The sequence below is a fragment of the Hakea prostrata genome, chromosome 10, assembly GCF_041222555.1.
Source record: "Hakea prostrata isolate BN-2017 chromosome 10, UWA_Hpros_2, whole genome shotgun sequence".
NCBI lineage: Eukaryota > Viridiplantae > Streptophyta > Magnoliopsida > Proteales > Proteaceae > Hakea > Hakea prostrata.
The window spans coordinates 30,414,095-30,429,978 of NC_142609.1; positions in this window are offsets into that span (position 1 = coordinate 30,414,095).

The following is a 15,884-nucleotide window of genomic DNA, read 5'->3' on the forward strand; positions in this document are numbered from 1 at the left end:
TCAATAAAAAAAAAAAATTTGTACCCCAAAGAAAAATGTCAACTGGAAGTTTAAATGGATAAATGCCACCATTTTAAGAGAAAATGGTTCCAAATTAGAACCTTTTCAGTTTAATACAATGGATTAATCATTACATGGTATACAATATATGTGTACAATATACTTGTGTGTTTGAATATGAAAGTCCTCCTCTAGCTTGTAGTTATTTCAAATTGCTAATTGCAGCCATGAAAATAAATCTTGTATCTCTTGGCTTTTGGCATTGTTTTTCCTTCAATCATGGTAATGGAATTCCATTCACTGAAGAGTGTTTAAATGCATATAGTTAGGACTGTAACCGGGTCAGGTTGGATTGGATTTTATAAAATACTGACCCCTAACCCTAAATACCCTACGCTTAACCCTAACTTTACAAGCTTATAACTATAGGACAGTAAATCAATATGTAATTGCATACTACATTTACCACAGATTTCCTACAAGATAGTAGGGTTAGGACAAATCAGGTCGACTCAAATTTGACACTGAATTCTGAGCCAGCCTTGACCATAATTTAGGTCCATCCCTAACCTAGCCCTGACCTGCCATTAGGGCCAAAATTTTGAGCCTAGATCTTGTTCAAGCTCAAGTAAGTTGTGGTTGTCAATGCTAAACTTACATCCTAACATACAATGTTATCAAAAGGTATTTTAAGAAAATACTAAAACCGGAGATGGATTTGTCAATCCTAGATAGTGAAATCTTTTCTTTTATTTATTTATCGTTATTATGATTATACTTTTTAAAAAGTCTTAGGTAGGAGATGGTAAGAACTATTCAATCTATTGTATAGGAAAAACCTAGATTCACATCTTTAACAATTCGCAATCTTGCAATTTCCTACAATTAATTGTAAAGATTATGACACGGGGCAATAAATTATCCAATAATTATAACTCATGGTGATGTCTCACAATCCTACGATTAATTGCAAAGAATTGCAAAATTAAAAATCATACAAGATGAATCTATGAAAACCTTGTCCGTGAAAAGAAGCTCTTTGAGGAGTGTGTGAGTTACCTGTCTCAATCAACCATAGAGTAGACTTCGGATTCCATCCACCATATAGGACCTTACAACCACATTGGCTGCTTTAGGATCAAAAAAATTATATACATTGACAATTCAACCAACTAATTTGGCCTTATTTTTTTCACTGAAAAACAAAAATGGTCTTATTCCACCTAATTGGTAATTACATAATGGGTGATTTGCTTTCTCAGTCCTCCCATCATTCTTTATAATATTTGACGAGCAACTTAGAAATGGACCGCACACCAAGCCTAACAGACTCGTTAAATATTTGTTGAATATTTGCTGGAGTCGTGCTCCGCATGATAGTTATAGTTATGGTTTAAAGTATTTTACTAATCAATATGTATTCATATTAGATACAATTGATACATTATATATCGATAAATCTTCTTTCTTTTTTATTCAAAAGGTATATATTAGATTGTACCAAAATATATTAGTAAGTATGATATAATACTCTATACAAAACGATACATTTTTAGAATTATCAAACTAAAATATTTTAAACGTTAGTTAATCTACAAATATATTATTAGAAATTGAGGAAGACCAAACACTCACTGTTTTTATTGGATAAGAAAAGAGAAGTTAGGTTTAAATTTCTTTTTAAGGTACAGTACAAGCTTGCAATTGTGACATACAAACATATAAACACCGTTTGATCGAAACATCCTGACCAATATTTATGATCTTACTCTGATTACATTTAAATTTAGTGGGAAAAAAAAAAAAAGAGATCCCGAAAATTTGATTTTGATTGGATTCTGTGATCATTTTAAGAACAATAGTCTTCCATGAGGAATTTTCTTTGGTTTCCAAACTTCCAAAGTTCAAGCCTTGTCTATCACGCAGGAAGAAAAATAGAGTACCATTTATTGCAGTCAGTTGAAGTTTCCAGTCATCTTCCACCATAATCTGAAGTCAAGTCAACAAGATATTAATTTATTTTCCACAACACAGATACACTGAAATCCAAAGTCAACAAGAATCTGTCAAATCACCCCCTCCCCCACTCATACCTCGCATCCCCCATCCCCCAGTGAAGGAGAAAAACACTGTTGATGATGGGAGATTGATTCTAGTGGTTAGATGTCGTTGTAGAGGTTTCCATCGACTCTTATTTTCCACACTTTATTTAGGAACCCTATTCAAGAATTCTTGGTGTAAGAAATGTGATTTTAGTTCCATGGTTCGCTCTTGATCCGGCCTTTGCTTCTGAGACCAAAATAAGGTAAAAGTGGGTCACCTCTGAGGACGGGAAGCCACCTCTGACGATTGAATAAGTCTAGGCCAGTAAATGATAAACTCCATTGAAGAGTGAAGACCCAAGAGATGATGAAGATCATCCTCTTGAAGGGTTAGAAAGCTAAAGGAAATAGTGGCTGGAGTATGTAGAGCTTATCTACGTTCATACTTGGTGAGGAATTATATAAATGAGTTATATCTAAAAGGATAGCACGCTTCATAGTTCTTGGATGTTGATTTTATGAGACGGAAGGTGGAGATGACCTCTTGAAGTGGCTTGCTCAACAAGCTAAGTTGTGTGACCTGGAGACTTTATTGGAGAGTTGAGATGTCAACATCAGATTTGGCCTTGATGTGACACATGATCATAGTTGAGGGGACATGAAGATGGTTGCAATCTCCAAGACAAGCTTGGGCCATGTGAAGAGCATTTTTGTCAACAAGAGCCTTTAATGCTTCTTGGAACCTTCAATACTAGGCTGAGGACTTTGTCAGTCTATTTAATATTGAGGGGACAGTCGGGGACAGAGATATGTGAGTATCTATTTGTCCTATTCTCTGCTGAGAAGCCATAAGAAGTTGGCAAAAGAAGGCAGGTCCGAGAAGTGGCAAATCCGAGAAGTGCTGGACGATCCTCTTTGGCCAGATTTTAGACCTTGATGCCAGCCCCACAATCTGGTCCAGTTCCTTGACTTGAACCATAATCTTTGACCATAACAAGAATCAAACATGACTTTTTTGTTTTAAATCTAATTTTCTTCCTGCTTGAAAGCAAGTAACCACTTCATTGAAGATGTTTTTTTTATCATGTAACCACTATCAGGCGGATATTTTTAGGAAAATACTAATAACCATACCCATAGTAATTTGTAAACCTCAGAATGGTGTTCTAAACTTTTTCTTTTCCTTTTTGTACACATGTTCTAAATCTTTAATTGGCTCATCTCTTTGGAGGAAATCTCTTAATGAGTGTCGAATGAGTTATAGATTTGAGCCATGTATATTAATATTCTAATCCAAAATTTCTTTGTTTAATGTTATAATTCATTGAGCACTCATTAGGCTATGAATTGGAAGCACTTTATATTAGAGGGTACATGAAGCATTGAATAGGTGACCTCTTAACTAAGAGGTGCCGGTCATTGTCGACTAAGCAACCCTTCAATGATTAGGCCATTAATCTTCAATGCCTAGTTTAAGGGAACTTTCTCTTTATATCTTATTTATTTTTAATTAAAATTCATAAATTATCAAAGATACAACAAACGATTACAAAGTGCTGCAACAAGTGAAAAAATTATTAAGGAATATAAATGTTATTGTAGTTAGCCGTGGAACAACTCTATTATCTACCAAAAAAAAAGGAAAAACTATATATATATATATATATATATATATATATATAAATATATGGACCTGTATTAGGTAAATTTACTCAAACAAAAATGATCTATCAAATTTGAAACCAACTTTTGCAAGAAGATTGAAACCCTGCTTTGTATATTACAAAAACACCCTTGGACGTGTAATTCACGGGATTTCTCGCTTTATAAATTTCTAAGTCAGTATTGGGTCTTTCATCCGAAGTCACCAAGCTTCTCCTTTGTTCTTGCTTTTGGTTCCTTCAAAACTCATTAACTTTCCGATCATTTGAAGTCACCGGAGATGGTGAAGGTGCAGTTTTTCACTATCTATTCAATAGCAATTTGCCTGATAGCCACCACTGTTGCAGCAACTGATCCTTACATTTATGCTTCTTTGCCGCCTTCTTATCGCCACCAATACAAACAACCTCCTTCCATGTTTTCTCCCCCAGCAAATTATCACAACTCACCACAGTTTCCTTCGTCAATTTATGCAGCTCCCTCCTATTATCACAGATCTGCAGCCCCTCCAGCAGTTGCGGTCACTCCTGTGCAACAAGAAGTTTCCACTTCTTCCATCTCTTTAAGAAAAGTCACAACCACCACCACCACCGCATCCTCCTTGAAGATCTCCACCACCTCAGTTCAGGTAGAAACATCAGCCACAACCTTGAGTGTCTCCTCCGCCTCCATCTCAGTAAGATTTCCAACCACCACCACAGCCACCACCACCACCACCACCTCTATTGTATACATGTAAGCAGTGCTGGGGTAGCTGCATGAATCGCCCTAGACTTTCAGCCTCTACATATCAGTTCACAATCACCTCTCCTGCTCTCCATCTATATTTCTCAAGTATTACCCGCTCCTTCACTACATAGTAGCTTTCCAAAGCTTTAATTTGGAAATAGCAAATGCATATCAGACCTTTGGCGTTCCAAGGTCAACATCTGAGGAACTATTTGTGGTTGTAAGTTTCGTGTTGACTTCTTTATATGTACTCTTCAGGTCTTCACTTATGTAAATTGTTATTTGGGAATAAAGCATATCTTGCCATGGGATTTTTGTTTGCGCCGTGGTGACACTTGTCTACAAAAATATCGAACCGTTCAAACACATATTGTTTTTTTTTTTTGTACTGGTGCTTTTTAATTACTGGAAATTAAACGCCGCTGAATGGGTGCAAAACCCAAGACCTCCCCATGGGAGGCTGGGCTTTTAACCGCTCTACTAACCCACCATTGACAAAAACGCATATTGTTATTGAGTTTCCTTTTTAATTTGCAATCAAACACCCTTTGATTGAAAGTAAATTTACAACAAAGGCCAAAATAGTTATTGAGTTACTTTTAAAATTGCAATAAAAAACCCTTGATTGAAAGTAAATTTACAATGAAGGCCAAATTTTGGGGCGATACTAAAAGATGACTTAAGATCGAGTTAAACCCTATCTCTCTCTTCAATCTTTGGTAGACAGTCCTTCTTCAGCTGAACACAAGTCGAACAATTTAGCTTTCCTCATGTCCACCTTCAACCGATTGATCTGTCCTTCTTCTTCATTAGTCCATCCACACGGTATACTTTCCAGTCCAAGTCAAAATCAAGTAGCACAATTTCAATGCTTGGTTCCAAAAATCACCCTCCTTAAGGGGATAAAATCCCAACAATCTTCACTCCGCATCGAATTGATTTCTGTAACTACGCCTTAGTTTGCACAAAATGAATGTCACACCCCACCCGACAGTATTGAATCCACCCCAAGTACCCAAGGATGTAATCTATGGCCACAAGATCAGGTTACAACCATAGTAATAAATATCGCACACAAAACCATAATTAATACCGAAGAGCAAAAAATCGGTTAATAAATAAATGTGATAAATGTCAATTCTCAAGAGGAATCTCCAAATGAAAGGAAGAATGACCAACCTGAAAGATTACATCTGTTCCAAGTGTCTCTAAAAGTCTCGATACTGTCTAACTAAACAAACAAACAAAATAGACTATCCCTATTAGAGCCGCTACACTCTCAAATGCAGCATCTCATTGTTTAGAAGGGTTGGACTCCATGGGAGCAATTCAAGCATGGGCACAAATCTCCATGTGTGTCGAGTCTTCTCCTTGCCGGTTTGTCATATTGGTTTGCCAGCGTTGAACTCTCCGGAAAAATGATTCCCTCACAACCTGTGAAGCAATCTAAAAAAAACAAGGAAATCCATAAATATGAGTTCCAAAGAACTCCATAAGGAAAAAAAGTTATATATACCAGGATGATATGAGATGCAGAATGCAATGATGCCCTAGGTATGTAGCTAGAATGCTAACCAATCTAGCTCAACCTAGGTAGACACGCATTAAGATGAACACTGGCCTCCACTGGGTAGTCTCACACACCCCTCACGGCTTCCGTCTTTTGGGTGTCATGATTAAGGTATAGGGATACAAGTCCAATCTGACCATGGCATAGGTTATAGGGCCACACTCTCTCACCACAGCTAATGGTATGAGAACTAACGTATGTCAAGGATATCCTAACCTAATGCAAGGTCATAAAAATTACATACTGCATGTGGACTAGATACCTTCTGTCACACCCCACTTAGCCAAACCCAGACATTACCCGAATGCCCGTAAGGGTGATACACTACAAGACTGAGGTTCAGTGACAAATCCATATAATCATATAACATAGCATAATCGAAGGACAAGAACAAATCGAGATTAATATTGAAGTTATAAAAACTGAATTATCAAATGAGGTTACAGTTATCCATTAACTAAAGATAAAAACATAATCCAAAATTAAATAAAACTAAGCATCAGAGTTTAGAAAAATGAATTCTTTGCAGTAGATATATTCTAGTTACTTTGATGAAAGATGACATCACCCCTCTCTAAAGGTTTAAGAGTGAAAATATAACACAATGCTATGAGGGACACTATCGACTCCAAAGGTATCACCAACTCTCCACTAGTACCCAACTCCATAGGAACAATCCAGGCAAGGGTACAAAGCTCCATGCAAGTCCACCTTCTCGCAACTCGCTCCCTCAAAATACCCTGCAAACGATGGATCATCCATTTGAATGGAGTCCTCATAACTTGTAGTAAGATCTAACAACATTTACACATAAAAGGAATGAGTATGAACCATATCAAAAGCATCCATACACAATTTCCCACATCATACATATATGATTTATAATAATAAGATGAATAATAAAATGAATATAAATCCATGCTTCTAACTCTATGATAAGGTCTATGTGGTAGACACGCATAAGTTATACACCAGTCTCCTCTCGGCGGTCTTAGTCACTCTCCTTCAACTAGAGACATCTATTGGGTTCTCTACGCTTGTTAAGTCAAGTCACATCAACCCATGGTTGGGGATTAGGTTACCACTCTCTTACATCACCATTATGCATGAGAACTAGCACGTGTCAAGGTCCGATGCATAGTCATACGGTCTCGTATTATATATGGTCATGGTATCATTCATAAACGGGAGGCATCTGTTGGTCCAATATCCTTATCCACCTAAAAATGGGATCCTCAATGGGAGGCATCTGTTGGATTCTATTTCTCGACCCTATAGTCATCCACACATATATAGGCGGACTCACTGACATCACGCGTTGAAAGTGACACGTCAAACCCTCCATATATATATATATATATATATATATATATATATATATATATACACGCCGGCTTCACCACCACCCCTACTGAAAGGATAATAGTACTCCTGGGGTTACCTAGCCAAACACATCTAGACACCTAGTATCCATGTACTTAGGTCTAAGTGCATAAATATATAGGGTCATTAGGTAATGGGTGAACCCACAACCCTAGTTGGCATATAAATATAAGAGGACAACGTCCTAAAGTCAAGCCCACACATTCACACCATTCTCATACAACGATTTATGAATTTGAAAATAGAAACAAATATAAATAGCATTACCTTTTTTCGCTCAAAGTCACACACGGTCTATAATAGAATACAAGAATCAAATGATGAAGATTTTCTATGACACCATCAATCATACATGATATGGTTAAGTATATTCCTCACCTTTCAACCTTATATAAATCTCCAAGTTCCAAAGAAATCCACAAAAAAAAAGAGTGCAATTGACCTAAAACAACCCTAGAAACATAAGAAATTAAATGAGCAATAATCGATGATCATCTGGAATCAAAGGGGGTAGGGGGTTAAGCCACACAAGGTTAGTTGACCGCCTAGTCTAGGGCTGCGGCCAAAGTTCTCAATTTCATCCTAAATTCAAAATCAACTTACAATGGGACTTTGGGGTCTTCAATTTGAAAGCATTAGGGTCCCCAAACTACCTTTCAGACACCCCAATTGGTTCTCAAACAAAAACCCCCAATTTGGGCTCTTAGAGTCTGCCCATGAGCATCTCTAAGAGGTTCAAATTGGTTTCAAATGCAAGGGATTGCATGAACCAACTCTCATAAAGGTTGGGAAACATTAATGGGGCAATAAGAAGCATTCAATGTTGCCCAAAAATCATAACCACCATAACAATGAAAAGCTTCATCATAAATGCATCAAAAGAGGGGTTTTCGAATCTCCTTACCTTATCGCACAATTCCCATCTTATCTCGCGATTCAACACCACCAAAGGATTGAAGAAGCTTCAAAATCATGAGATCTCCGTCTCTCCCTCGTTTGTAGCCTCCCTTTTGCATAAACAATGCGTTTGTGGGATTAGAAAATAATAAAATAAAATAGGGTTTTAAACCCAAAATTCCAAATTTTCCCTAAAACCGGGCAAGGGCGATCGACCCAGCCGGTCCACCACCTCCGACCAACCGGCCCTATATCTCCTTCATAAGAAAGCCAATTACAACAGGCTTCGGAGAATAAAAAGGTTATTTCAAGGCCTAATCAATGGTATAATTTACCTCAAATTTCAAATTCTCTAGCATTGGTTTATGGGCATGCCAAAACCTCCTTTTATGCCTTCTAGACTAACCTTCTATGAAACCCCTCACAACCCTAACTTGGGAATCTATATTATAGGTTTGAAAACCCAGAGTGCAGGAAGAAGACAACTATGGGCCATTCGAATTGAACCCATTGGATTTGACTTAGAACCAATGGAAGTAGATGGAGATGATGCTAAAATAGAAACCTTATCGGATTTTGGAAGAAGATCTAACTTGAATGATGAAGGACTTGGTAGATGGACCAAGAGTACAGTAATGACACAAGTGGAAGGTGTAACAACCCTCGTATTTCTAAGCTGGAATCTGTATTGCAGGTCCGATAACCCAAAGGTCAAGTCGGATTAAGTTGTGGAGTGTCCGGATATAAGTCCATGATCCATACCTTGAACCCATGGATCTGGATTCTCTTGATGATGAACCTGCCTTGTTGGGGAATGGGATCCTTAGTGGAAGTCAAGAGGTGTTTGGAGATGTTCGGAATGAAGGTAAGACCTCCCCCATGTGCTGTTTAGGGTTAGGTTGAGGTTGGGATTCAACCCCTTGAGCAAAGCACCCATGTACTGCAAAGTACTAGGGGCGGTTGCTTAAGGGTAGTTGATTGGGCTAATCAACCACCCCAAGCGATCACCATGGTTTGCTTGCGGGATTTTGCCCTAATTTGCCCCATGTCCTCTATAAATAGTAAACCCCACCCTATTAACGCATTATTATATTTGGGATTGCTATTTTGGACAGTTAGGAGGTAGAAGGCACGTGCTGGAAGGTGAGGAAAGTGTGGTTTGCGATCTAGATCTGTTTCCCTCATCTGTTTGCAAATCTGGTGGAGGTAAGTGAATCCCCTTCACTCAATTCTCTTCTTTCAACTTTGGTTTGGTGTAGATCCACCTCCTTCATGTTGAGGTGACCTAATTATGATTGGTTGTATACCCTTTTCAATGATTTTGAGAAGATCCTGTCCAAAACGAATCCCAACATTCAAATAAAGGATGGATCTAATCAAAGGAGATGATCCGCGTTATAGATCTGTGTCATTTTTAGGTTGTTCATTTGCTCATTTGTTATAGACTTGTTAAGATTGAAATTCAGATTAAGATCATCCCAAAACTGGATTGAAATTGGATGATCAAAAGTCTGAATTTCGGAGTTGGAAAACTATCTGTAACAGGGGTGGTCGCTTGAGGCTGTCGCTTGACCCAAGCGACTAGCACAAGCAACCGGGTGGGTCATAGTGACTGTTTGTGAATTGTGTTTGTTTTGATTTGACTCATGACTCTAGTGTATTATTGTAACCCTATGTTTAGGTGTTCTCTGAGTCTACTGAAGGTCTTGTAATTGTGGTTTGATTGCATTCTATTAAGCTTTTACTTAATTACAGGTAAGGACACACTATTTTATTTATATGCAATGACATGTATATGATGAATCGGTTGTTTCCTATATTATTCATTAGTCATGTACCTTGTTGTAGTTGTTTAATTCACTTTAATACTGTTATATACTTGTTGTTTATGTTATATTTATATATTGAATCACTTCATGATATTGAATGAATGGTTATGATATGATCTTGATTGATGTAGTGTAGTTGTGATGGAAAGGGTATCCAATTGGGTATCTTTGCTTGAGATATCAGAGGGTTGTGGTATGAGACATGCTCACTTATGCCTCCAATATTATCATGACTGTTGGATGACATACCTAGGGAGTCTAGAATTGCATAGCTAGGTACCCTACATACTATTACCCTTTCGGTAGGGGAATTGAAACCGAATAACCCCTGACAATGGTGATGTGACTCTATTTCATCCTACAGCAGTAACCAGTCCATGCGGAGACTCAGTGGTCCATTGTTGTTCATACAATGGTAGGGTTGCATATGTTAGGGTTGGGCTCATGGACGTCCAAGGAGCGGCCCAGGTGTTGTGAGGAGTCATGAGAGCTTTTCACCCCAATAATATGTGGATGACCATAGGGTTAGGGAGTGGAGTCCAACAACGGTAGCAAGTCCGTGAGGGTTCTCATTCCTAGGTTGCGAAGGATACGGAACCGAGTTGGTTGGTGCCATAGGGGAAGTATCTGGACTCCATATAGTGTGTTACTAGTATGACTTGCATTAGATTATAAACCATGACATGTGCCAGTACCCATGCCAATGTGTTGACTTAAACCCCAATTATGGATGCCTGATGAGGATTTTACTCCTTTACCCAAGATCCCAACAGAGGCAACCAATTCGTGAGGGATCAGAGTGACTAGACCTACCCAGTGGAGGGTTGATGTTATATCTTAAAGCATGTCAACTATCTAGAGGCTTGCATAGTTATATCTTAGTAGCTTTCATATTATTGTATATCATTCATTTATATATGCATTACTGATTGTATTGACAATGGATAAGAAATGTGTTATCCTTACTAAGTTAGTCAAACTCATTCCTTTCTTTGTATGTTACATTAAACTGTACAGATGGCTACACGACCTCGAAAATTGAAGAGAATTTATATGATCGAGCCCTCTCATATGAAAAAGATGTGGCACCATTAGTGGGAGATGGAGATAGCTTCCATGAAGCCTCATGCGGATGCTTGGAGTGCCCTTATAGCACCCATTGATTGCCAAAGAAGGCAAATTGTTAGACATTTTGAGGATCGTATGGAGAAGAACTGAAGAACCCCCTTTCGTGTTATTTATGAAAATCATTATTTAACTTTAGAGAAAGAAACTGGAAAGAAACTTATTTAGTTTATTTGATTGCTTCCGCTGAACTTGAACTTGATTCTTTCTTTGATTATTTTATTGTAGTATTTGAACTCCTGTAATCCTTTTGATTAATTATTTGAACTTGTTCTTGCTCTTGATTATCTATTTCTTGCATTTATTATTATTGTTGGGTAAGACCATGGATCCTATGACAGATCACACCCACGGGTTGTCGGACGGGTAACCAAGACCGATGGGTGGGGTGTGACAGAAAGTCTTGAAAAAACAGGTAAGAACCTTATATAACTTGGAAAATGACCCAAGAGGTAGTTAGAGCTTTCAAAACACCAAAATGTACTTTTGACCAAAAAGGGGACAGTTGGCAGCCTGCCTAGACCAACCTAGGCAACCAACCAGTCCTAAGGCAAAATTGTCACTTTTGGGAAATTAGGTTTCCGAAGCCCTATTTAAATATTTTTTGTTCTAAATCATGTCATTATGTCATAAGGCCGTCAAAGAACATCAGTTTCACTCTAGAGAATTCTCTCCAAGGTGAAGGAAGATTTCCAAGTATCCATAAAGTATTCCATCCGACGATTCTTCTTCTACAAGGTTAGCAATCACTCTCTTCCTTCTAATTCTAATTTCTCTTTTGTTTCTACCTACTGTAGAGACTTTGAAGAAGGTATAAAGCTATTGTAATGACCTATTCTTCCATTGTCCTAGTTCTAAAGTGAATCTCCATTCACTCTAGCTCTTCCGTGAACTCCACGGTGTGATTTCGGTAAAGACCTAGCATGAATTATATATAATTGTTATTCTCTTTGATTAATTTGATTTCCAATTCATGTTAGATCATATTCGATGATGTTTTCATACCTTATTCTACTGTTCTCTTAGTCTTAGAGTGAATCTCCATTACTCTAGTCTATCTATGAATCTGCGGTTTGATTTCAGATGAAACCTAATATCGGTAAAGACCTAGCATGAATCTATATAATTATTATTCACTTTGATTAATTTGATTTCCAATCCATGGTTAGATCATATTCGATGATGTTTTCATACCTTATTCTACTGTTCTCTTAGTCTTAGAGTGAATCTCCATTCACTCTAGTCTAATTGTGAACTTGCGGTTTGATTTTGGATGAAACCTAATATAGGACTCGTTAGATTTTTATTCCTTTGACCATGATTGATGCCTAAGTCATACTAGATAGTGTCCTACCATTATTTCAAAGTTTTCTAATTAATTTTGGAGTGGTTTGGAACCCAAACGATGAGTTTTCGAATGATTCTAGGTTTTACTGTCCATACATGGTAGCCTTGGTCAATTGGCTTGCTAGCCTCAGGCGACCAAATGTTACAGTGACAATAGAATGCCTTGTTTTGCCCTCTTTTCATCTTCGAACCTTTAGGGTTTGTTCCTAATATTAAATCATCATATTGTTAGGACTTTTTGGGCAAGTTTGAATTCATCATTTGGTTTACTCTTTGATGGCTTCAAGTTGACAAGAAGGTGAGGACATTCACTTACAAATAACATAAGTTACTTTCTTATTTTGTAATAGAACTTGAATGCATAATCGTAATTACCGTTTTAGGACCTATTCATGATAGATATGCCTTTGTAATTTCAAAATGTTATTAGCATTGATGATATACATCTTTATTTAATATGTGAATGTTGGAATGTGAATGAGTTATGATATGATATGTTTGGAATCACATTGTAATGTGATTGTGAAATAAGGAATCCAATTGGGTGTTTTTGTCATGAGACATCAGTGGAGGTGGTATGGGATGCGTTCCTATGATGCCCTTTGGTTAGAAATTCCGTCATAGCTCACCCTATCGGTGTGGGTATTGAGGCCAAGTCACCCGTGGCAGCAATGGGGATTGTGGACGCTCAAGACCAATATCCAACCTGTGAGAGGACACAATGACATTGTGGGGGCCATTCATTGGTAGGGTCGCATTATAATAAGCCTGGGCTCATGGTCGCTCAAAACCGGTACACAACCTGTGAGAGGACATGAGAGCTTCCCCTTTTTTATATGTGGATGACCAATAGGGTTAGGAGTTTGTAGTCCGAGTTGGTTGGAGCCATAAGATACGATGACTCTAATGGGAAAGATACCAAAACCGATTGCAAGAGGCAAGGAAGGGAAGTATCCGACCCTAAGTTGATGTGACTTAGTAGATGACTTGCATTGGGCTAGGTATAACCTTAAAATGTGCTAATATTCATACCAATGGTGGAGTGAGAGAGTGGTGACCTAAACCCCATCCATGGTGATAGTGCAAGATGGATGTCTTGATCCAACTACCATGGAGAACCCAAAAGACGTGCTTAAGAGCCATGAGGGAGAGTGACTGAAACCACCAAGAGGAGTATATATAGTGTTCTATCTTAATGCATGTCCACCATTAGAGACTAGCATCTGTTAGAGTTAGAAGCACACTTGCATACTGTCTCATATCATATTGCATCATGTTTTGTTCTTAAATATTGATTGTAATTGTTATATGTATTTGAACTACTCGTTGAGTTCTTTTGAGCTCACCCTTCAGAGACAATGTTTGCTTTAGACTTTGCTGCATGTGTTGATGACGTCGAGATCCATGAGTACGAGACCACAATGAGTGATTCGTATGATATACAAAGTATTGGCAATCATAAACATCACACTGAAGAATGTCTGTGTGATGACTACACATACCAAGATTAGTCCTATTATGGAGATGGAGTACCACATACCACATACTAGATACATAGATCTTTGAATATAGACATTACCTTTTTGATAAGGAGACATACTATGAGTAGTACTTAGAACGACTTCGAGTCTTCTTTATTTCTTTTAGATGTAATACATTAGTTGACTATTCTTCCACACTTTGACTACTATAGTTTACTTTTGCATACTCTTTTACTATGATTACTTTGGTATCATTTTTTCCGCAATCTCATTTTGTTTTGAGATCCATTATTTGATTATTCTTGTAATCACATTAATACAATGATTATTTCTTGTTCATGATTATACTATTGTGCTATGTGGGAGGATGATTGTTGAGAGCTAATCTTTGGGACTATGGATCACACCTACAAGTATTGCAGTTAGGGTGCCGTGTCACACCCCACCCGCCGGTATTGCTCCCGCCCAACAACCCATAGGTGCGATTCATAGTCACAAGATCCACGGCTTACCATCAATGATAATAAATGTATGCAACATAATCAAGAGCAAGAATAATCCAAATAATTAAATAAAAAGAAGTACATGAGTCCAATACTCGAAAAGAAAGAATCAAAGAAAAAGGAATAAACTAATATGTCCCAAAATTTATATAGTTCAGTGGAAGCAAAAGTTAAATTAATTTTGATTGTTTCTTTGTGTCCTCTCATGGACAATGGTCTTTTCTTCTAGTTTTGCAATGAAGGGAGTCATCTAGTCTTCCTCCACTGACTTCTCAAAATGACGCGCAAACATGTACTTCTCCAAATAATTAAGTTTTTGGAGAAAATAAGTAGATTTTTTAGAAATTTTCTCAATAAGTACATTTTTGGCTCTTCGTCAGCCAAAAATACTCCATTGACTTCTCAATAAGGCTTTGTCCACTCTAATGAATTTCAAGAGGAGAGAGAAGGTATCACATCCCCCCAGCTGGTAGGTAACAACCCCTGTATTTCTAACCCGAAATCTGTATTGCAAGTCTGAGTACCTGAAAATCCAACCGAAATAAACTGTGGAGTATCTGGATTGAAGTCCAAGATTCATACCCTAAGCCCATGGATCTGGATCCACTAATGAAGAACCTGCCTTCCTGGGAATTCGAAGAAGAACCTACCTTACCGGGAATTCGATGAAGAACTTGTAGAAACCTTGATGGATTGGAAAAGTGGATCACTAGTCGGAGTCAAGTTGTGATTGAAGATGTCTAGGATCAAGGTAAGGACACCCCCACATGTTTTTTAGGGTTAGCTTAGTGTTGGGGATCAATTGGTTGAGCAAAACGCTCAAGTATTGAAAAGTACTAGGGGGCGGTTGCTTAAGGGTGTTGATTGATCAACCAACCGCCCCAAGTGACCGCCTAGGTTTGCTAGTGGGAATTAAACCCTATTTTTCACTAGACCTCTATATATAGCCAACCATGTCTTATTTACTTGATATTATATTCATGGAGGCTGTTGTGGATGGTTAGGAGTCAGAGAACACGTGTTGGAAGGTGAAGGACGCTTGATTTGTGAGGAAGATCCAATCCTTTGTCAGTTTAGCGAATCAATCAGAGGTAAGTTGATATCACCCTCTCTATACCCATTCCTCTTCTTTTAAATAGTGTGAATCCATCCTCCTTGATTCTGTGGTAAGTTATTTGTGATGGTTCTATTCTCCCATCAATGATCTTGATTAGATCATGTCCAAAAACAGATCTTTACATCCGAATTAATGATTGATCTGAATGAAGGAGATGATGTAGATAATGAATCACCAAAATTTTTAGGGTTTTGGTTTG